The 20803-nt window shown below is 37.1% G+C and overlaps 1 protein-coding gene across 16 annotated transcripts in view; it reads right to left on the bottom strand.

The window, feature by feature from the left end:
• The window catches only part of BBX (BBX high mobility group box domain containing), a 263476-nt gene that overhangs the window by 157721 nt on the left and 84952 nt on the right, over positions 1 to 20803 (bottom strand). For 6 of the 16 annotated variants that reach the window (XM_036018045.1, XM_028504979.2, XM_028504976.2 and 3 more), the window contains one exon: positions 158 to 231. The exons of the other annotated variants lie outside the window; for them this stretch is intronic. The gene's annotated coding sequence lies outside the window, so the exon portion shown is untranslated. The remainder of the gene's footprint in view (positions 1 to 157; positions 232 to 20803) is intronic. 16 annotated transcript variants of the gene reach the window in all.

The raw sequence follows: 20803 nt of genomic DNA, 5'->3' as shown, positions 1-20803 counted from the left end.
GAAAAAAATACACAATTATCACACTTCCCTGATCAACAAGGAAGGTGAATGCATCAGATAAGAAAAAGTTGAGATCTGCTCTGAGGACACGTAGTCCTTGACTGCTTCACTGCTTCGAGTTAAGTAAGTAAGATGGCACCTGCAGTGCTGTTCTTACCAGTCAAGTCAAGACTTTCCATTGTGATCTCAATGGAACATCAGAATTCCCAGCTCCCGTGATGCAGCAGGATTCTGTGAAAGGTCATAGCAAAGTAGTTAAAATGGTGAGCCAAGAAAGGCCTTTCAAACACAGGTAACACTTCTTGTCTTTTACCAAAATAATCCCCCCAAATTAAATGAATGGCCAAACCACCAAAATCAAACAGGCTAGTAAAACTCTCTGTGTTAACACTATTTAGAAAAAGTGTACTGAAGTGTTTGTTGTCAACTTTAACAAAGAAAAAAGACAGTCATTAAAATTACTCAATGGGAATTCGGAGATAAAAGTTACAAAGAATAACAGCAATCACTTCTCAACTCTTTGGTTAAAAGCAAGTGTAGAATTACAGACAAATCCCCTGAAAAAACATGATGTTATGCTGGCATCCTGACTAGTTGTTTTATGTTCTATAAATGACTGGCCCAACCCAACCAGATAAACTATGGTTTGGACATTAATATCTTATAATTTACCCTTTAAATATTTTAAAGTTAATGAGTGGAGCAAGATAGTTTTTTGGGGGGGATAAGGAAGACACATATAAACAGAGAAAAGCTGGTCATAAAAAATTACTTTCTAGCTATAAGTGATCCAGAAAATATAAGATCAAAATCAGCAAAAAGGTACACATACAAATTAAAGAGAAAATTTGACATTATACTGCAAATATAAACATGTAACTACATTGTTTCATTTTTTAAGAATTAAGTTATTTCAGTTTCTATGTGAGACATTCATTTAGTTTCTAGGGTGCTTCAATTATACTAAATAAATTGACACTCAACTAAGACAATTTCCTGCACCCCTGCAGATCAAGACAATGTATTTCTTTACAATGAGTACATTACAACATCCTCTAGAATTCAGGCATCACTTACCAGCTTACAGGTTTATCAAAATCATTAGTCATTTTCATGGTTTGGCTGAATTTTTTTTTCCCTAATCAGTCACTATAGTGTGGAAGAACTGGCTCTTACACATTAAATATGAAAATGTGTAAGGATTGGCTTCTGGTCAGGATGGCAATATATGTAAATACAGTGCTCACATCTTCTCACAACCACATGAAAATTACAACTACACTACAAAAAACTCATTATTCAGAACTGTCTGAAGTATAGTTGAACAGAAGTTCTACAAACTCAGGATATAAAGAAGCCACATGGAGACTGGTGGGAGGGGCACAGAAAAGAAGGGGGTGGTCCCACATGCATGGATGGTGGGTAAAAATTGGGAGGATATTTTAGCTGCAGAGGTACCCTCAGAGGAGAAGGGGTCCCAGCCTCACCAGGCCTCCTTAGTTCAGGGTTTCAGTGCCAGGAAGGTAAGTCCTGTCATCAGGGTAACAGCTAGAGAGACAGCTTCCTCCCAGACAGAAGTGATGTCGGAGGCCATTATTCCTTTGCTGACCCCTCCCCCAACAGAGCCAGCAGGAGGGAGCTGTACCTGAGTGTCCATCAATCTGGCTATCACTGTTTTCTTCAACCTGATCATTCCCTGAGACGCCACCCCACTCAACTTGTGGGCCCACCCTAGGTGTTTCTGGTGGCTTTTCCATACGAATGGCCTGTCTTGGCTCATGCTTCAGACATTCCTAAAATCTCTCAAACAAGCACCATCTGGTCTCAGTGTGCCCAGTGCCTCTTGCTAAGTGACCCCAGTCTTGGCACAAGCAGCAGCCAGGCCCAGTTTGCAGCTTGTCCTCTCCTGGGTACCTCCAAGCCCAGCACAAGTAGCAGCCATCTGCAGATCACTTTGTAGCTCATGTGGAGTAGCTCCAGGCAGCGCACAGGCATCAGTTGACATTGGCCTACACCTCCTGGGAGGCCCCAGAGGGAACGCACATGGTGGACAGCTTCAGACCACATCAAAGTACCACCTAACCACCTCCACAAGTGACACACTCAAGGGGCAGATTCAGTGAGCACCGCAGCGTCGCTGAAGTGAGTCCTGCTCCATGGGGTGTGACTCTGCACAGCTGATCCTCCCTGGTGGTAGCAGTCAATCCTTTGCAGCCAGCTGGCCTGGGGATAAATTCCTCCAACTGAGGTACCAACAGCAATCAAGGCTCAACTACAACAGGAATGTGTACAAAGCCCACAAGGGGTGGGGGGGGCAGGTGCAACTAAAGAGCCCAGCTCAGGTGAACAGGAAGGCTGTGCCACTGGACCCGACAGGACACCTACTATATTAGACCACACTACCAAGCCCAGGAGACATAGCCTCTCTACCTAATACATAGAAACAAACACAGGGAGGCTGCTAAAATGAGGAGACAAAGAAATGTGTCCCAGATGAAAGAACAGAACAAAACTTCATATAAAGAACTAACCAAAATGGAGACAAGCAATCTACTAGATGCAGAGTTCAAAACACTGGTTATAAGGATGCTCAAAGAAATTAGGGGAAGAGTAGTGGAACTTAGTGAGAATTTCAACAGCAAAAAGAAAGACATGAAAACCATAAAAGAGAATCAGTCAGAAATGAAGAATACACTAAATAAAATGAAGAATAATTTACAGGGAATCAATAGTTGACTAGATAAAACTGAGAATCAAATCAACAATTTGGAATATAAGGAAGCAAGCACCCAATGAGAACAGCAAATAAAAAAAGAATCCAAAAACTGAGGATACTGTAAAGAGCCTCTGGGATAACTTCAAGTTTACCAACATTCGTATCATGGGAGAGCCAGAAAGAGAGCAAGAAATTGAAAGCCTATTTGAAAAAAAAAATGACAGAAAACTTCCATAACCTCATGAAGGAAACAGACATACAAGTCCAGAAAGCAAAGAGAGTCCCAAACAAGATGAACCCAAAGAGCCCCACACCAAGACACATCACAATTAAAATGCAAAAGATTAAAGACAAAATGAAAATCTTAAAAGCAGCAATAGACAAGCAGTTAGTTACCTACAAGAGAGTTCCCATAAAATCGTCAGCTGATTTCTCAACAGAAACTTCGCAGGCCAGTAGGGATTGGCAAGAAATATTCAAATTGATGAAAAGCAAGGACCTACAGCCAAGATTACTCTACCCAGCAAAGCTATCATTCAGAATTGAAGAACATATAAAGAGCTTTCCAGAAGAGAAAAAGCTAAAGCGGTTCATCACACCAAACCAGTATTACATGAAATGTTAAAAAGCTTCTAGAAGAAGAAAGAGGAGAAGGAGAAGCAGCAGAAGAAAGAGGAGGAGGAGGAGGGGTAGGAGGAAAAGGAGAAGGAAGAAAAGAATAAAAAATATGAACAATAAATATGTACCTATCAACAACTAAACTAAATAAATGAACAAGCTCAACAGAAACAGACTCATACATACAAAGAACATTTTGATGGTTACCAGATGGGAGGGAGGAATATTGGGTGAAAAAGGTCAAGGGATACAGAAGTACAAATTGGTAGGTACAGAACAGTCAAGGGGAAGTAAAGTACAGCATAGGGAGTATAGCTAGTAATATTCTAATAAGTACATATGGTATCAGATGAGTACTGGATTTATCAGGATGATCACTTAGTAAGTTATATATAATGTCTAATTACTGGGTTATACACCTGAAACTACTATAATATTGTATGTCAACTGAAAAAATTCTTACTTAAAAAAGAATTAAAAAATAGAAATTAAAAAAAACTAAAATATGTAATGATGATGCATGTGAACAATTGAGTACTACTATCAGATTCAGAGGATCCAGTTGTCACCCAATACTACTGAAGAAAACAATATCTGGAAAGAATGATAAAATATTAAACTGTCTCATCTAGTTTCACATAAGATATTACTCATTCATCCATATATTTTAAAACAAAGATATGGATAAAAAAATAAATTCAGATCTTTGAAGCTGACTACAAAGAATACATAGGGATACTTTCAAAATAAATGACTATTTTTACTAAGGCAATATAAATTTCTTAATTACCATAACACAGGTAAGTAATATTAAAATGCTACTTTAAGAAATTACATATACTATCATATTCATTTGCATACCTTTTCTTCATATAAATCCATAAAAGGCAATATAGAGAAGAATCATTATAATAAATATTGTGAAATAAATGAGTAAAAAATGTGAAGTAAAAAATGACTATAAATAACTATAAGAAAAATCAATTGATATAAGTTAAAAATTCAATACAATGTGTACTGCTAAAATTGGGAGAGGAGGGTCTACCATTAATTTTGACAGAATGGGTTTAATTTTTATTTTGGTTTAAAGACTAGTTTACTTTTTAGTCTAAGAAGTGAGTACATGCTATCCGAGAAATGGCGTATGCTAATATATGCTATATACTGAACTTCTTTTAAAATCAAAATAAACTATCAAATAATCTTCAGGTACCCTTATAGATTGTTTCTTGTCAATCTTACATATATCCCCAAAATGGACCATGACTACACCTTATTTTGATTTCACTGTTCAATAATTTATCACCTATGATGAGTGGAGAGGAAGGAGGTTGCTTATGCTGTAGCCTATATGGGTTTTTAACTCTTAGAACAAAGAAGTCACTTTGGACTTCACTGACTAGGAAAGAGAAGCCAAGGAATTGGTCACAGAGCAGAGTCATTTACAAGCCTGAAGACCCTGCTTGAGACAGACTTCCTTTGATAGCCAGACTTAAAGAGGCTCCAGATTTTACCAGGCCTTCACAAAGCCCACATGAGTAACTTCAGAAACACAGCTTCAGTATAAGCTGTTCTGCATTTAAATTACAAGTACTTCACCAAGTATTTTGATGTGATGTTATTGGATGGCTATGTGACATGTCAGGAGGGCAGATGGGCAAGCAGGGGGAGATGCCTAAAGCATGAACACAACCCTGCAAAACAGTGATTTGAATGTGCCTTTAGATCAAAGCCAGAGTAGATTTTCACCTGAGCCAACTCACGCTTCTCTGTGTTCTCTGGGTTCTGCTTTGGTTTCCTCTCAAACCCCACTCTCACCCACCCAAGGCCCTGGATTCTTAAGTCTGCATTACTTAGTTCCCACTGCCTCATTAAGAACGTGTTCCCTTTTCCTTCACAAGACCTCTATGTCCCACCCATGGCAGTGCATCCCACAGGATGCGCACCTAGCTAGGACTATCTGGCATAGCTCAGGATTCCCTCTGAAAAACTTGGTCATGGCAGGTAGATCAGCTATCTATTAAATATCTATTATCTGCCCACTATCATGACTAGGTTTTTCAGGTGTTCTAGCTTTAAGATCTGGCCTAAGCCACCAATGACATATCTCAAAGCAACTAGATTTCTAGCACAGCTTACAAACTCTCCCTTAGGGTACTATATTTTGAAAAGCTAATTATACTAAAAAAAGGGGAGGTGCCACTTGTTACAATGAGGCAGACTCCCAATTAGTATTAATGTCCAGTATAACATTCAGAGTCACATCACAGCAAAATCCCCTTCTATGCTGACACCGTATGCTTTGCACCCTGATGTCACAACTATGTAGTCAGTGCAGAAGGGACTCCAAGGCAACCATGTTGCCCACTTATGTGAAAGAATATTTAATCCCCATGAATGACTGCTTTTCTGATGTTTTCATCATTCTCTGGTTAATAGATTAAGCTTTAACTAACTCATTTTCATACATAACCTTAATTCAATCAAGCTCAATAAAAGTCATTCTGGACTGCAATTATTTGCTAAGGAACAATTACATTTAAAAAAATGCTGGGCATGATATAAGGCACAGTACAGATGCCTCTCCATTTACGGAGCCAGAAACAATGCAAAAATAGCCAAACTGCCAGAAGAAAGGGAAATAAATTTCTTCTTCATCTTCCTGAAAATAGAATACTAATGTTTACACCTGAAGAAAACAAAAGGGAGCACCCAAGAAAGCAAATTTTAAAATAAGTACTTTCAATTTAGGTTTATGCTTTGAAAGAGGTTGCATTTCTAATCTAAGAGTCAGCATGACCTCTGAGAGCCGAAACAAGGCCAGGTCACAAACAACAGTCCCAATATCCAATCTTTCACTAGCTGCCTCCATCTTCCCAGCAATTCTGTATTCCAACCTCCACTTTACAACGCAGGTTTTCGTAAGAGTTTTCCTATCTTAAAACTACTTCTTTACACAAATACAATTCTTATAGTTTCCTCAATTCACTTTTATGTATTATGCTTACAAGTAAAACTTTAATGTATCCTTTTTGTAAGTCAAAAACTTCTATTTAACTAAAACCTTCCCTGTCCTGTGTGTATATAAGGTCCCCCACTCGCCCCCCACTCTATTCTATATTTCTTTAATATCCTCGATAGTGTTTTATACAATTAATATAGTACTGAAAATGCATATAAGCTGTTATGCAATTTTGGCCAATGAGTTCCACGCCTCAGGTCACTGTGATCCACCACAAGGTAAAGAATGTTTTTCCTAGAAATGATAAGCTGATAGTCTGGCCTCCTGTCAAATCATTTTCTGAAATAAAATATCTTCATATAGAAAGAGATAACTACAGGGAGATATATATACATGTATACACATTAACATATATATATGTAGATTACATACATGTATGTACATATGCTTTTAAATAAAACTGTTATCTTTAGTCATATTTTATAAGACAGTGACAAATAAAAAGTATGAATAGAGACAACACTTTTAAAATTACCTACCTCAGCTGTCTTTATAGTTAAAGCTTAAATCATAGCAATTTCACAAGCATTTTTGGGCAGACATCAATCTTTCACAGAAGTTACAAATCTCAGCTCTACAAAGAATGAAAATCTCTTTAGAGAAAATGTAATTCTGAAGTACATCTTTATTACCTTCCCACCCCTTCTTGCATTTCCTCATGACCCAGAGCCTTTCAGTTAAGAAACCATAAACAAGGCAAGCAAGTCTTAAGTGTTCCCTAGATATCCTCCAGTAAACCAAAGCAGCTGCTAAGTCATTCCAGACGGGTCCATCTGTTTGGATTTCCAGTAAGGTGTTAGAAAACACTAGCAGGAGGACAGAAAACTCTAGCACTCATCGTTTGACAGGAACCTCTTACATTACTCAATATTCACTGATTAGAAAGGTATGCCTTAAAAACTACCTATTGCCTATCTACATGCCAGCAGCACAGACGCAAACGATACAACCTGTTAGAGTTCTAGAAATTATTAATGACCTACCACATATTAACACTGCAAAAGGTATTATAAGAGTTGCTATTTTCTTAAAGCTAATGATCTAGTTGGGTAATCACACACATGTTAATAATAAACAAACGTATAATGTCAAAATGACAAAGAATTTTTTTAAAGTTAGAATGTACAAGGGAATGTTTATGCAGGAAATGAACAAGGCTGGAACCTGAAACACTGGTGGCAACTGGGGTGGGGAGAGAGGATAGGGGAGGGTGTTAGAGGCACAGGCACAGTGTAAGTTAAGCTTCAATACTGAAAACCATGCTAAAGGGGACAAAATGCAGATCTGGTTGAAGTGCAAGGTTCATATCAGAAAATGGAACATGAAATGTGGGCAAATAAGAAAGTAATGCAATTTGCTCTTTTTTTCCTCTATAGTCTCATAAATAGCAGACTACAGTTAACAGCTTAGTGTTCTGCAAAGCATACTGACCTTAAGGCCAAACCCTGCATCTACTATTTACTACCCTCCAATTGTGGGCCAATTCCTGAGATTCTCTGAGACTCCATTCCACATCTGAAAAACTGGGATAACAATCCCCACACCTCCAAAGGTTGCCTTACATTTTTAGAAGATATTTTACACACAAAAGGCTTAATATATAGTTAAGTGCTCAATAAATGCTAGCATTCTCACCAGAGTTAAAGCTAAGTGACAGGAAAACATTTAATAAAGGTACATTGTGAATACACTGACATTTGCCTTGAATATTCTCAGCATTTGCATGATTAAGTGAATTGGTGTTTCACTGCAAATTTTGTTTCGGTTTAAGTGGTTTTAACATATGTTTAATTCTGAGTCTTAGAAGCCATTTCTTAACTACCAATTTCAAGATGCATTAGCTAATTTGATAATATGGGTATCTTATTATAAAGCTCATTTGCCATAACATTGTTGTTTGAGGAACCATGGTGCAACCATGAATTTCTGCAGTTTCTGTAAGTAAAGGCAGAAATGAGTAGGCATTAGTCCAGTTAGATGGCCTGGCAGGGAGGCTCTGAATGGCTCTTCTATATTCCTGTTAACTATATAAATGTGCCTTTGACCTTCTCAGTCAGGGGAAATTGCACATTTAAGGCAGAAGGAGTTTCACTTCCAGGAAGAGTATAAAAACATGCTTGCCAGCAGCTACATCAGGAATACTGACCAGAAACCACCAGGTACTTTGGGAAGATTCATTAGTTCCATCAGGCCACTGAGCACTGAGCTGGAAAATAGAAGGTTAGAATAAGCCAGCCCTGTGAGCTATCTCGCCTATGGGTAACCTGGGTTAGCACAAGGAAACTCTGGCCTACACACTTTAGAAATTAGCCCATTTCTTCAGGGAGGGGTTCTGCGAAAGAAACCCATTGGGAGAACCAAGGACTGCCTTGTTTTTTGGTGTAAAAAAGGGTTCCTTCAGCTACTTTCACATTAGCAATAATTCACAATATATAAAAATTCTCTTAAACAATTTAAAGTCATTTGATAAAAAAGGAAGTCAGACATTAGCAGTTTACACCATTTTAAATGGAAAATACTGCTGTTTGCTGTTCTAAGTAAAGGACACTAGTCTTTAGAGAAAGACTAAGTTGCATGGATATAACTTAAATATAATTTAACTTCTGTAATGTTATTAAAACACACTTGTATTGAAACTTACATTGCGTTATTTTTAAAAAACTGTATCATCCAAAAAGAATCCCTGCCCCTTTCAGGAATATGTCAAGTATTTCTAGCAAAAACCTTAGCAGCAGAAGACTCTTGCTCCTATGTTAACTGCAAGAATATTCCTATGTGAAGACACAAAAGAGTCTTCAAAAGTGATCTGCAATAAGTGTTAATACAGTCCCTTTTTTTTTAGTTTTCTTGTTTCTTTAATTCTTCTTTTTTTCCCTCACCTCTCCCCACCACCCCAGCCATCCCCTGCTCTCTCCCCTGATTCCATCACCCCCTTGGTTTTGCCCATGTGTCCTTTAGAGTTGTTCCTGGAAACCCTTCACCCTTTTCCCCTCATTATTCTTTCCCATCTCTCCTCTGGTTACTGTCAGTTTGTTCTTAATTTCAGTGTCTCTGGTTATATTTTGCTTGTTTGCTTGTTTTGTTGATTAGGTTCCACTTATAAGTGAGATCATATGGTCTTTGTCTTTCACCACCTGGTTTATTTCACTTAGCATAATGCTCTCCAGTTCCATCCATGCTGTAACAAAGGGTAGGAACTCCTTCTTTCTTTCTGCTGCGTAATATTCCATTGCATAAATGTACCACAGTTTTTTGATCCATGCATTTACTGATGGACACTTAGGTTGCTTCCAGCACTTGGCTACTGTAAATTATGCTACTACAAACAATGGGGTGCATAGGTTCTTTTGGATTGGTGTTTCAGGGTTGTTACGATCTAATCCTAGTAGGGGAATTGCCAAGGATTTGATCTCCAAAATACCTAGAGAACTCACATGACTCCACTCCAGGAAGACAAACAACCCAATTAAAAAATGGGCAAAGGACTTGAACAGACACTTCTTCAAGGAGGACATACAGAGTGTCCAGAGACATGTGAAAAGATGGTCAGCATCACTAGTCATCAGAGAGATGCAAATTAAAACCACAATGAGATACCACTTCACACCAGTGAGAATGGCCATCATAAACAAAGCAATGAACAACAAGTGTTGGAGAGGATGTGGAGAAAAGGGAACCCTAGTGCACTGTTGGTAGGAATGTAGACTGGTGTAGCCACTATGAAAAGCAGTATGAAATCTCAGAAAACTAAAAATGGAACTGCCTTTTGACCTGGTAATATGCTCCCTTTTAAAGTTACTTAATGCCAGAGCAGATATTCCTGGGACAAATAATACCACATAGTAATAAGCTATTTTAAATCAGAAAGAACCAAGAAACTTTCCTTAGAGGGAAACAGGGAGGTCCAATCACAACATTTCTATAGCTGAAACTAAGACAGACCTGAAAAGGTTACATGACTGGACAAAAAGCATTCAGCTGGTTTGTGACCAAGCTTTTCCCAATATTCTACACTGCTGCCCCTGAGGATCTGACATTATTTCCTACTAGACATTCCATTATATCATGGAATCACAGAATGTTGGACGCAGATGAGAACTGGAGGGCATGCAGTTCAACCCCTTCTACCAAACAGCAATCTAGTCAACATCAAAAGTTTCATGTAATGAATTTTGGGAATCTTCAAGAGATAGCCTAAGATACAGACATGCATAGACTTGAAATTAAGTCTCTTTATTTATAGTAAAATCTGCAACACGACTGCTGACAAAACAATTTAAACTAACTTATTAGGTTTCCTTGTCCCATACTCCAGTCTCATTCCCTTTCCTTCTTCCAAAAATGGCCATTTTAATGTGTATACTGAGTATTCTGAATGTATGCAGTGTTACTTAGGCCTGAAAACGGCACATTAGATAAACAATGGTAGAGGAAAGATGCTATTGAGAGAAATCTCTTTTTAAAGTTCTGAAATAAAAACTCAAATAATAGTTTTCTTCTGTTTATTTTCTGAGCTATGTTTTTTTTTTTCCTCAGAACAAAACATAGTTGACGAATTGACTCTCTGCCCATTCTACCTTCATCACGCCTTGAACTTAACCCTTGGATTAAAAACTAAAAGTAGGAAGAGAGGAGTTGATAATGCTAATGTAAACCTGACAATATCCAACATGCCACATGATTTATCTTTCAGAGGCCATGAAGCAGCTGCAAGACATCTGGAGTTCACTGTATAAGGCTCCAAGAAACACCACAGGTTCTGTCCCATGAACACTCAACTACTCAGCAAAGAGTCTCAACAAACACACAGAAATGTCTGTTCATGTGTGACATGAACATTTAAAATCAGAAGTGAAGCAATATAGAACCGGTCTTAAGCAAAATTGAAGATGGGGTTTGGTGTCCTCAAACTTTCTTCACAAGTCTTTTCCTTTTCCCCAAAGACTCTTCACAGGTACCAGCCAGTTTCACTCCATCATCTGCCACATCAAAACCTGTTTTTAAATAAGTGACTAAGAATGTTTACAATATTGACTAGGGAGTAAAATTCGAATGCTAACAGGCATTATGTCTAGGTAAAAAAATCTCCAACTGTGAGAGCAGGTAACAAGAAAACACATCCACAGATTTCTAAGCCAGCCCCATCACCTTTATCTGTTTACATCACCAAAAGCTAACACCTGTAGTCTAAACTTAGTAACATCAGTTGGAATGACTAAAGGTCTGAAAGCAGAGAACAGGGGATGCCTACCTCAGCTGAAAATATGTAAAATAACATACAGCAATGTGAGTCATCAGAATAACGTATGCAAAAAGCCCGGACTTAGTAGAACTATACTGTCCAAAAAAGGGGATGAGAGCCCACTCTACCAGGTGCTGTTTGCCTGTGTCTGTGAGATCAGAAAGAATTCAAAGTGCCTCTAGACCACATCATTAAAATACTATGAACAGGGGCTAAGTAACCCTATTGGGGGCAAAAAGGTTAAAGGAAATGAAAATATTACTCTGGGAAAGATGTGCTATTTTCATAACCTTTTGGCAAAAGTTTTCATAACTGTTATGAGGAAGAGGCATAAGATACAGTTTTATATGGTGATTTCAGAGTTTAAAACTGGAGTCAATTAACAAATGTTCATTTCTAGGAGGCAGTCTAGGGTGTTCAGTACAAGGAAACACTTCCAAAACATCGGGTTGGCCGAAAAGTCCATTTCATTTTTTCTGTAAAATAAAAGACACATTTTCCATTTTCACCAATAACTTTATTGATCTGGATATTTTGAATATGTCAGCTATCTCCCACATGGTATAGCATTGATTGTTCTCAATTAATGTTTTAATTTGATCGCTATCTACTGCAAGTGGTCTACCCAACTGTGGAGCATCGTCCAGTGAGAAATCTCCAGCACAACACTTCACAAACCACTTTTGACATGTTCGATCAGTCACAGAACCTTCCCCATATAATGCACAAAGTTTTTTTTTTTTTGCATTTCAGTTGCATTTTTACCTTTCTTGAAATAATAAGGCACAATAAGCCAAAAATGTTGCATATTTTCTTCCATCTTCGATCTTAAAATGGCTACACAAAAATTCACCGGTTTTGATTTTTTTTAAAATGTATGCTGATATCACAGCTGTCACAATTCAATCTAACAAATTTGTTTTGAATGAAGTTAAAGACAACTAAGCACAACTAAAACCATCTTACAGAAAAAAACAAATGAACATTTTGGCCAACCTAATAGCAGATCTATCGAAAATGAAATAATAAGTTCTTTGGATTTTTTCCCTCAATGGAGATGTTCAAGCAAAAATTTTAAGAGTTACTTTACAGGGATTCATGCAGGGCACTGAGGGGGAATCTCTAAGCTTTAGAGTCTAAGATCCAAATATTCAAGATTCTCTACCTTTGTGTAATCAAAGCAAATGAGAGTTGGAAGCCATGAGGCTTAGAATCCATTATGTCCAGCAACCATGGTGCCCAGCAACTATCCTCCCTTGCTCCCAGTGCCAAATGTGCTAGTGCAGTAACATATCAAAGAAAACCTATAAGCTTATGTTCACATTATTACACTGAATTGAAATTGGACTAATACAAACATTCAAAACAAATAGCATTATTGTCTATTTTCAAAGAACTGTTTTTCAAATCCAAAATACTTCATGGACATCAAATCAAATGTATAAAAAATTATTACAGTAATTGACATGACAAGCCCCCTCCCATTTTATAAATTAAAAAGAGCCACCAATAGCTATAGTTATAAATCTCTAAAATAAACACTATCATATGGGTAAATAATTCAACCAGAAGACTTCTCTATGTATATATTTTTAATCATTATTTTATGAACACCCCTGAAGACTAAGTTACTAATTGTAAGAGAGCCAATGATTTTTCAAGATACTCACGTTTGACTAAAAAATTTTATTTTGTAATATGTATCTTACATACATATTAGATCCACATTTTTATTTCACAAATTCCTTGTGAAATTTGTCTTTCAGTATATTTTTAGCTGAAATTGTAGGGTGCATTTTGGAGTTGAAGATTAAGAGGCTAGTATCTCGGTAGGACTAACATACCTTAAAACTGACTTCCTGTGGGATTTTGCCATTGTTCCTCCACCACAGTACATTCCGTTTCAGTTAAAATTTCCCTGTACAGATAACAACTTTGATACCTGTTTGGTGAGCTCTCTTGGTAACCACACATTCTGTGAATCATTTTCTGAAGGTCATCCAAACACCTGACATAAAAGCAAAAAACAAACTCCCACAACTCTAACTTTATAAATCTATTTCCTCAATGAAAATAAAACTTCAAATAAAACACAGGTAGAGACACCTAGACACTTGCATTTCTAGGGCTTCACAAAAGGTTCCTGCTAAGATCTGTAATTGAAATGTGTTAGTATTCTGGAAACCATTTTCAATTCACTTGTAATAATTTGAAATTTTAAATATCCAAAATTTTATATAACTACTATTGACATTTCACAGGGTTAAAAGTAAAATCAATTTTACATTTCTTAAGTACAGGTCAGAAAGAGTCTTTGGTGGCTAAGGAAGATGGACAGAGACTAAAAGGTCACCAGGTTGCTATGGATAATCCACAAATAGCAAGAAGAATACAGGCACTGATTCAAGCGACTCCTCCTAAAAAAGACAATGTCTTTAAAAATAAAACGGAACCCCAAAAGTGGACTTCAAGTTACTAGCTTTTCCTTTCTTATTTTTTTAAAAGATAATTCTAAGCAAGGAGAATGGTTTTAGCCCAAACATGCAAGAATAAGACAAACTATACTATGTATCAAACAAAATGTTCACTAAAATCTTATAGATACCTAAACCAGGAGACCTATTTGAATTTTTTTCCCCTAACACTTCACTTTCTCCCTCTGAATAGATAATTCCATGGTGATTTTTTTCTTCCTCTTAACCTAAGAATCTTCAATATTTTCATCCAAATGGATAACTGTCAACACTGCCTACCTGGGGCACTTTGTGAGAGAAATGTGATTAGGCAACAGCCAGATGTGGAAAGTTAAATGCAGTAGGAACCCAAAATGAGCCCAAGGGCTTAGAGGCCTGGGCAGAATGACATGGTGGTATTACCCTACTGTCACAGAAAAGCTGAGTGTCCTGGCGGTCAGGGGTGAGGAGGAGGTAAACTAAACAGTTGCTGCTGGTTGTCAGAGATCCAGTTTGTGATCTTTTTTTACATGGAAGATAATATGGAATGAATCAGAAAGAGCTGAGCAGACAGCAGAATCTGTGAATCATCCAAACACACGCAGGCTAAAACCTGCTGTTGACAGACGTCATCCAGGCCCCTCACCTAAGAGTAAGAAGAACAGAGGCTCAAGAACTGAACTCTCAGGTAAGGGGCACAGCTTACCTTTTGCCAATTCCATCATCATTGTGAGAAGTGAAAAGTTAGGAACGAAGCACGAGGGATCATCACCCTTACCCATGACTGACACTGGTGAGTATTTTGGGAGTATTTTGGGAGTTGGTGTGAGCAGTCAACAGTGAATCCTGAAGCTCCTCTCCCTGTAGCACCCTATGGGCTGCCTGCAGCATACAGTGTTCTTCCAAGACTTTTCCTTATGTTTACAATCCTACACACTTCAAAAGATCTCCACAAGCCAAAGCATATCTCACTCACTGAAGTATGTTCACTCGGCCAGATCATATTCTATTCTATTTTCTGTGAAACCTGGTTAAAAAGTGAAAGATAAGCTCACTGTTTTGGCAGGCAACAGAAATAACAAACTCATCAGAAAGGAGCAAACCGTATCTGAAAATCTAACATAATTTTCCGCATTTCTTGTCTCAGGTCAAAATACAATAATTTAGTCAATGTCAGCAATGAAAATAATGCCAGTTCTGTTTTTTTTCTCCCAGAGTAGGGAAAAAAACATATTCAAATATAAAGAAGAGCTGTATTTACTCTGAGACATTTGTTCAACTAATAAGAACTTGTAGGGACCTCGGAAAGTTTCCACAAATGAAGTTTCCTTGAATCACTCTCAACCAGACTACAAAGCACAATTGCGAGACACTTTTTAAATGCAGATGCCCAGGAGCTTCCTAGTACCTAACACTTCTGATGTGAGAATAATCTGTAGGGTTTGTCTTAGGCATCTGTGGTACTAGGTGATTCTTAGGTGCAGCCAGGCTTAAGAAACCACCATGGATACATATACAATGATTGATGTGATAGAAAATTAAGTGTTAGAACTTGCTAGGGGTGGAAGGGTCAAGGGAAAAGGACTCGTGGACATGGACAACAGGGCAGTGTGAGTAAGTGGTGGATGAAACAGGTGGTGGTAATGGGAGAGGATACACTTTCTGGGAGATTGCTAAATTGATCCGACACTGGCTTAAATAGAAAAAATCATTCCATAATTCTGCTCAACATATGCATAATTAGTACTAATTTAGGGAATACCGTCTTTCATGATGTTTTGTTATCTTAGTCTCTATATTAACAGTTGGTACTTATATGTAGAAATAAGTAGGGATTTATATATTCATATACTCTGAATAGTTTTCAAATGAAAGGCATAAAATTGTTTTTTACTTTGTTTCCTTTTTGTTTTGGTTTGTTTCCTCCTCCTTAGCAATTAATTTGCATTACAGCTTCCTTTGTGAAGAGGAGGTGCTAAGGGACGAAGCTAGTAAATAGCTGGGGAACTGGAATCACCCAGAGCACACCCAGAGCACACAGCCTTGGTCAGCTCTGTAAGCTCAGTGGAAAGAAATCCATGTCTTATCAGGGAAAAAACTGCTAAACTACCCTAGAAATTGCAAGCCTCCCCGGAGCTCAGATCAAACATTTAAAAAGTAAACACTGCACAATTATGAAGAAATCGAAACAGTTTTTTTCAAATAGGAAAGATCAAGGAAATAAATAAAAATGATCTTTTTGAGGAACACAGTAGTTTTCTATCTAGAATTTTTCTAGATAAAAATATGCTTCCTTTAGAACTGATGCGCATTATAAGAGTTTCTAATTTCTCAATCTTGTAAGTGCCCATTTTACTCTGATACTGGGAGACAAGCCCCAAAGCTCAGTTTTGAGAGCAAAACAATGTAAACTACACATCTGGACCAAAGAAAGACCCTAAAATCAGTGCTTGCCAATTTGATGCCACCTCTATGGTTGTTGTTGGTTCAATTTCAAAATTTATCTTAACATTCTATGAATTTTATTAATGATGTCATAGCATTCATGGCAATAACTGCAGGTTTTGTTACACTTAATGGAAATAACCTCAATGAACCCTAAAACAAGAAATTTTCTCATATAAAAACAGTACATATAGGACAGAAATAGGGAAAAATACTTAACTTCTCTCAACCTTCTTTTTCACTGAGGCGCTTCCAGTGACTGATTTTATATTTTGACATTTTTTATTTATGAAGAAGTTGGGTAATGTGTTTTATTTTTAATTCAAATATAGGAATACAGGAGAAAGCAAATGCTTGTTAAGTACACTTTATTTTCACATGCACACAATTTTCATTTATATTCAGCAACTATTTAATTCAGTATCTTCTGCTAAAAAACATGGAGCCTTTATATGTCTCTGTACTGTTAAAAATTGTTAGTGACCATTTATAACTTTAATTTTTTGAAATATGGAGCCCTCTAGTGGCAAAATATTTACATATTGCCATTTAAAGAAAAACATTAAATGAGTTCTCTTCCCTTTATTTTTCACAATAAATTGAAATAATAATTGTACATTCTTGTTATGTATCATTTTAAATAATTTAGTGTCCTCTTAAAATGTTATATTTATATCACAACCAACGGTAAAAATAGTCAACTTTTTTGAAAATAATATTTTGAACCTGTTTAACCTTAGAGACAGTAGAAGAGTCTAAATGATATTCAATAACACACAAAAATGTATCAGACTAGAAACACACTATTCTTTCTTAACGATCATGTGCCAGATGGTAATACAATTGAGTTCACTGTGGAGCAAAATTGTTGCTTATAGAGTTTATTTGGGAAACTAGAAACTGATCTCTACTGCCCAGCAGCACCAGTTAAAAACACACTACTCAAACAGGTACTTCACTGGAATAATCTCACTTAACTATTAGAGTAATCCTGTAAAATAAGGACGTAGTCAGTCTTTAAGATGGCCTGAGTGATTTCAACCTCTGGGTTGTCCCCTCCCACACAGCATGGAGGACCTGTGTAACCAATAGGATACTGCAGAAATGATAGAATTCTGAGGCTACATCATAAAATACACTGTGATTTCTGCCCTGATCTCTCTTAGACTGCTTGCTCTGATAGATGGCAGCTGCAATGCCATGAAAATAGTCAAGTAGTCCTACGGATAGGTCCACGTGGCCAGGAACCCCACAAGCCCACCTGCCAGCCAGGCATAATGGTGCCAGGCTTGTGAATGAACCACCTGGAAGTTATCCTTCAGCCCCAGTCAAGGATTCCCATGAATGCAGTCCCAGCCGACACTGTGACTGCAGCCAGAGTCGCCCTGCTAAGCTCCCAAATTCCTGACCCTCCAAAACTGGGAGATAATGTTTTATTAAGTTTCATGTCAATTTATTACACTTAAATAGACAATACAGGTTGACACTATTACTGGTCTCCATTTTACAGAAGAGCCTGCAAATGTTTAAAACTTTAAATATCTCTAGAAAGAGGCATAGTATTCTTTTTCTTTTTGTTAAACTACTTTACATGTCTGTTTTTTAGCCATTTCCCCAAAACATTCAATAGTCAACTCAAATCCAATCAACCATATAGAACATTTCTTCTAGCTTTGCTTGTTAAACAGATTAACATCCCTAAACTTTAAAAAAATCCCTTTAATTCTTGAAAGAAAATAAATTATTTTGCCAATCACCATGTCTCACCCTATATTTCAAATCTGTAATATGACTTGTGTGGAAATCCCTTTTTCTCATAACCTGTCTTTGTAGCCCAAGAAGGATGCTAATACAGCAAACAAAATTTGACTTAGTTTATCTAAATGCACAGATGCACATGGTGATTAAAAAGCCCTTGCTACATGTCAAAAGCTGTTCTAAATGCTTTATATTAACCATGTAAGCTTCACAACAACCCTATGAAGTAGGTTCTATTATCCCCATTTTAAAACAGGCATATAGAAGAGGTTAAGGAACTTTGTCAAGGTCACACATAATAATAGAGCCACATTTGAACTCCAGCAGACTGGTCTCCCAGGCTGTGCTTTAACCAGAAGTCTATACCGGCAGTCCTAATTCCTAATTCATTTATTTTATAAAGTACTATGGGTAGGAGAAAGACCATATGTTTTGGAATTAGAATATTTGAGTTATAAAACCCCTTATATGTGCATGATTTAACTATTCTCAATCTGTTTTTCTCATCTGTAAAATTGGGATAAAAAGAGGTTGCATTTTTATTTTCCTGAACATTAAAACATAGTCAAAAAACACTCTTCACTGTGCCCTACCCATAATCAATATATATTTGTGTTTTATCTGTTCTCCACTGGAAGGTTTTTATCAAAGCCAATAAACTTAAGCTTTATAGTCCCTTACTTTCACAGCCTCACCCAACACACTGCCTAATTTCATGTTCAAAACTTATACTCCTTCCCTTAAGAGGGCCTCCAAATTGAATGATCTTCAGACTCCACAAAATCAGGGATCTACCTCTGTTCTTCCTGTTAATTATTTCAACACTAAAGCTAGCCCACCCAATGGGCTACCCCATTAGTTCACCCAATGAACTCCTGTCTGGGTGAGAAAGAATAGATATACTCCATTTTGTCTGTCCCACTAAATGTAGCTATAAAACCTAGACACAGTGCATGTTGCAGCTATTTCAGAAGCAGGAAAATAGAAGAACAACAACAAATTTTGAAGTACTATTTTCTCCATTCTCTCATGTGCTGGGCCTCAAGCATTTCTGTGGTAGCAGAGGGAGGTAGCAAAAATAGAAGCCCACAGGAGCAAAAACTCTGAGCAAAGGGAACCTTCATTTCTGATTGGAGGAACATTGGTCCTAAGAGGGTGGGGCAAAACCCTGTTGCTTTTATTCTTTCTGTAACTTCCCACCGCTTATCCACAGACATGGGAACTACAGAGTTAGCATAACTAAAGCCCCAGCTTTCCAACCAGGGAAACAAAATGAAAGTGGGAGATGAGAGTAGTTTTAATGGGCCCTTGGTCTCAAGCCAAGCTACACACGCATGGGTCTGATCCTAAGTAGACATTGAGAACTGAACTATTAGCTAGAGCACTGCTCAATTCCCAGTTTGGCCACTGGGTGGCAAAGATGTGGGAAAACAACTCCAAACAACACTGAATAGCCTTTGAAAACTAAACGACTGATACACAGAACAATTCACAGAGGGCTGGTTGAAACTTGAATCCTGAACTTAACTGAAACAGTTGCATACTTAAACTAAAATGCCAATACTTTTCCATAGGATTTTCAAAAGATACGAGTCTGAAAATAAAATGTCCAGGATAAAATCTAAAATTAACTGGCATATAAAGAAATACAAAAAATCTAAACTTGCATAGGAAAAAAAAGATACCAACTCTAAAATGACACAAATGACAGCACTATCTAACAAAGACTTTAGAGAAGATTTATAAAAATGTTTTGACAAGTGAGGCAAACGCTCTTGAAAGGATGAGAAGACAGGACTTAAAGGCAGTGTAGCTTTCTTATATTAACATGCAATCCCACTGCTAGGTATTAACCTGGGAGAAATCAAAACATGCTCACTCACATAAGTCTGTATGCAAATGTTTGTAGTGGCTTTATTTATAATTGCCATAAAATGAAAAGAACCCAATGGCTAAATAAATAAAGAACTGTAATGGGTGCATGTAATATGCTATATGTAATAATATTATAACATATACTATATGTAACATGTTATAAATATATACATATATGTATACATATATATATGAATGCCACTCAGGAGAAAAAAATAATTGGCTATTGATAGAACAACTCTGATGAATCTCAGGCATCATAGGAAGTGAAAAATTGAGTCTCAAAAGCCTTACATACCATATGACTCCATTCACACTAAATGCTCCGAAAGATAAAACTGCAGTAATAAAGAACAGAACAGTGATTGCCAGGGCTTGCGAGGTGTGTGTGACTACAAATAGACAACAATGATAATTTGGGGGGCAATGGAGCTTTCTAAATTTTAACACTGAAATGTATACAAAACTTATTCATGTTTTAAAGTTCACTATACAGAACTATACACAAAAAAACCAATTTTATTGCCAGTTAACCTAAAAAGTAAAAATAAAAAAAATTAAAGCCTGTTTTAAAAAACAGAAAAGCAAATTGCTAGAGACTTATAAAAAAATTATAAGAGATGAATTATATGAATTTGCTAATTTAAAGGGCATTTGGTCCTTTGCACTAAAAG

This window comes from Phyllostomus discolor, chromosome 2 (genome assembly GCF_004126475.2).
Source record: "Phyllostomus discolor isolate MPI-MPIP mPhyDis1 chromosome 2, mPhyDis1.pri.v3, whole genome shotgun sequence".
Classification (NCBI taxonomy): domain Eukaryota; kingdom Metazoa; phylum Chordata; class Mammalia; order Chiroptera; family Phyllostomidae; genus Phyllostomus; species Phyllostomus discolor.
This window is presented reverse-complemented; position numbering and strand designations above follow the sequence as displayed.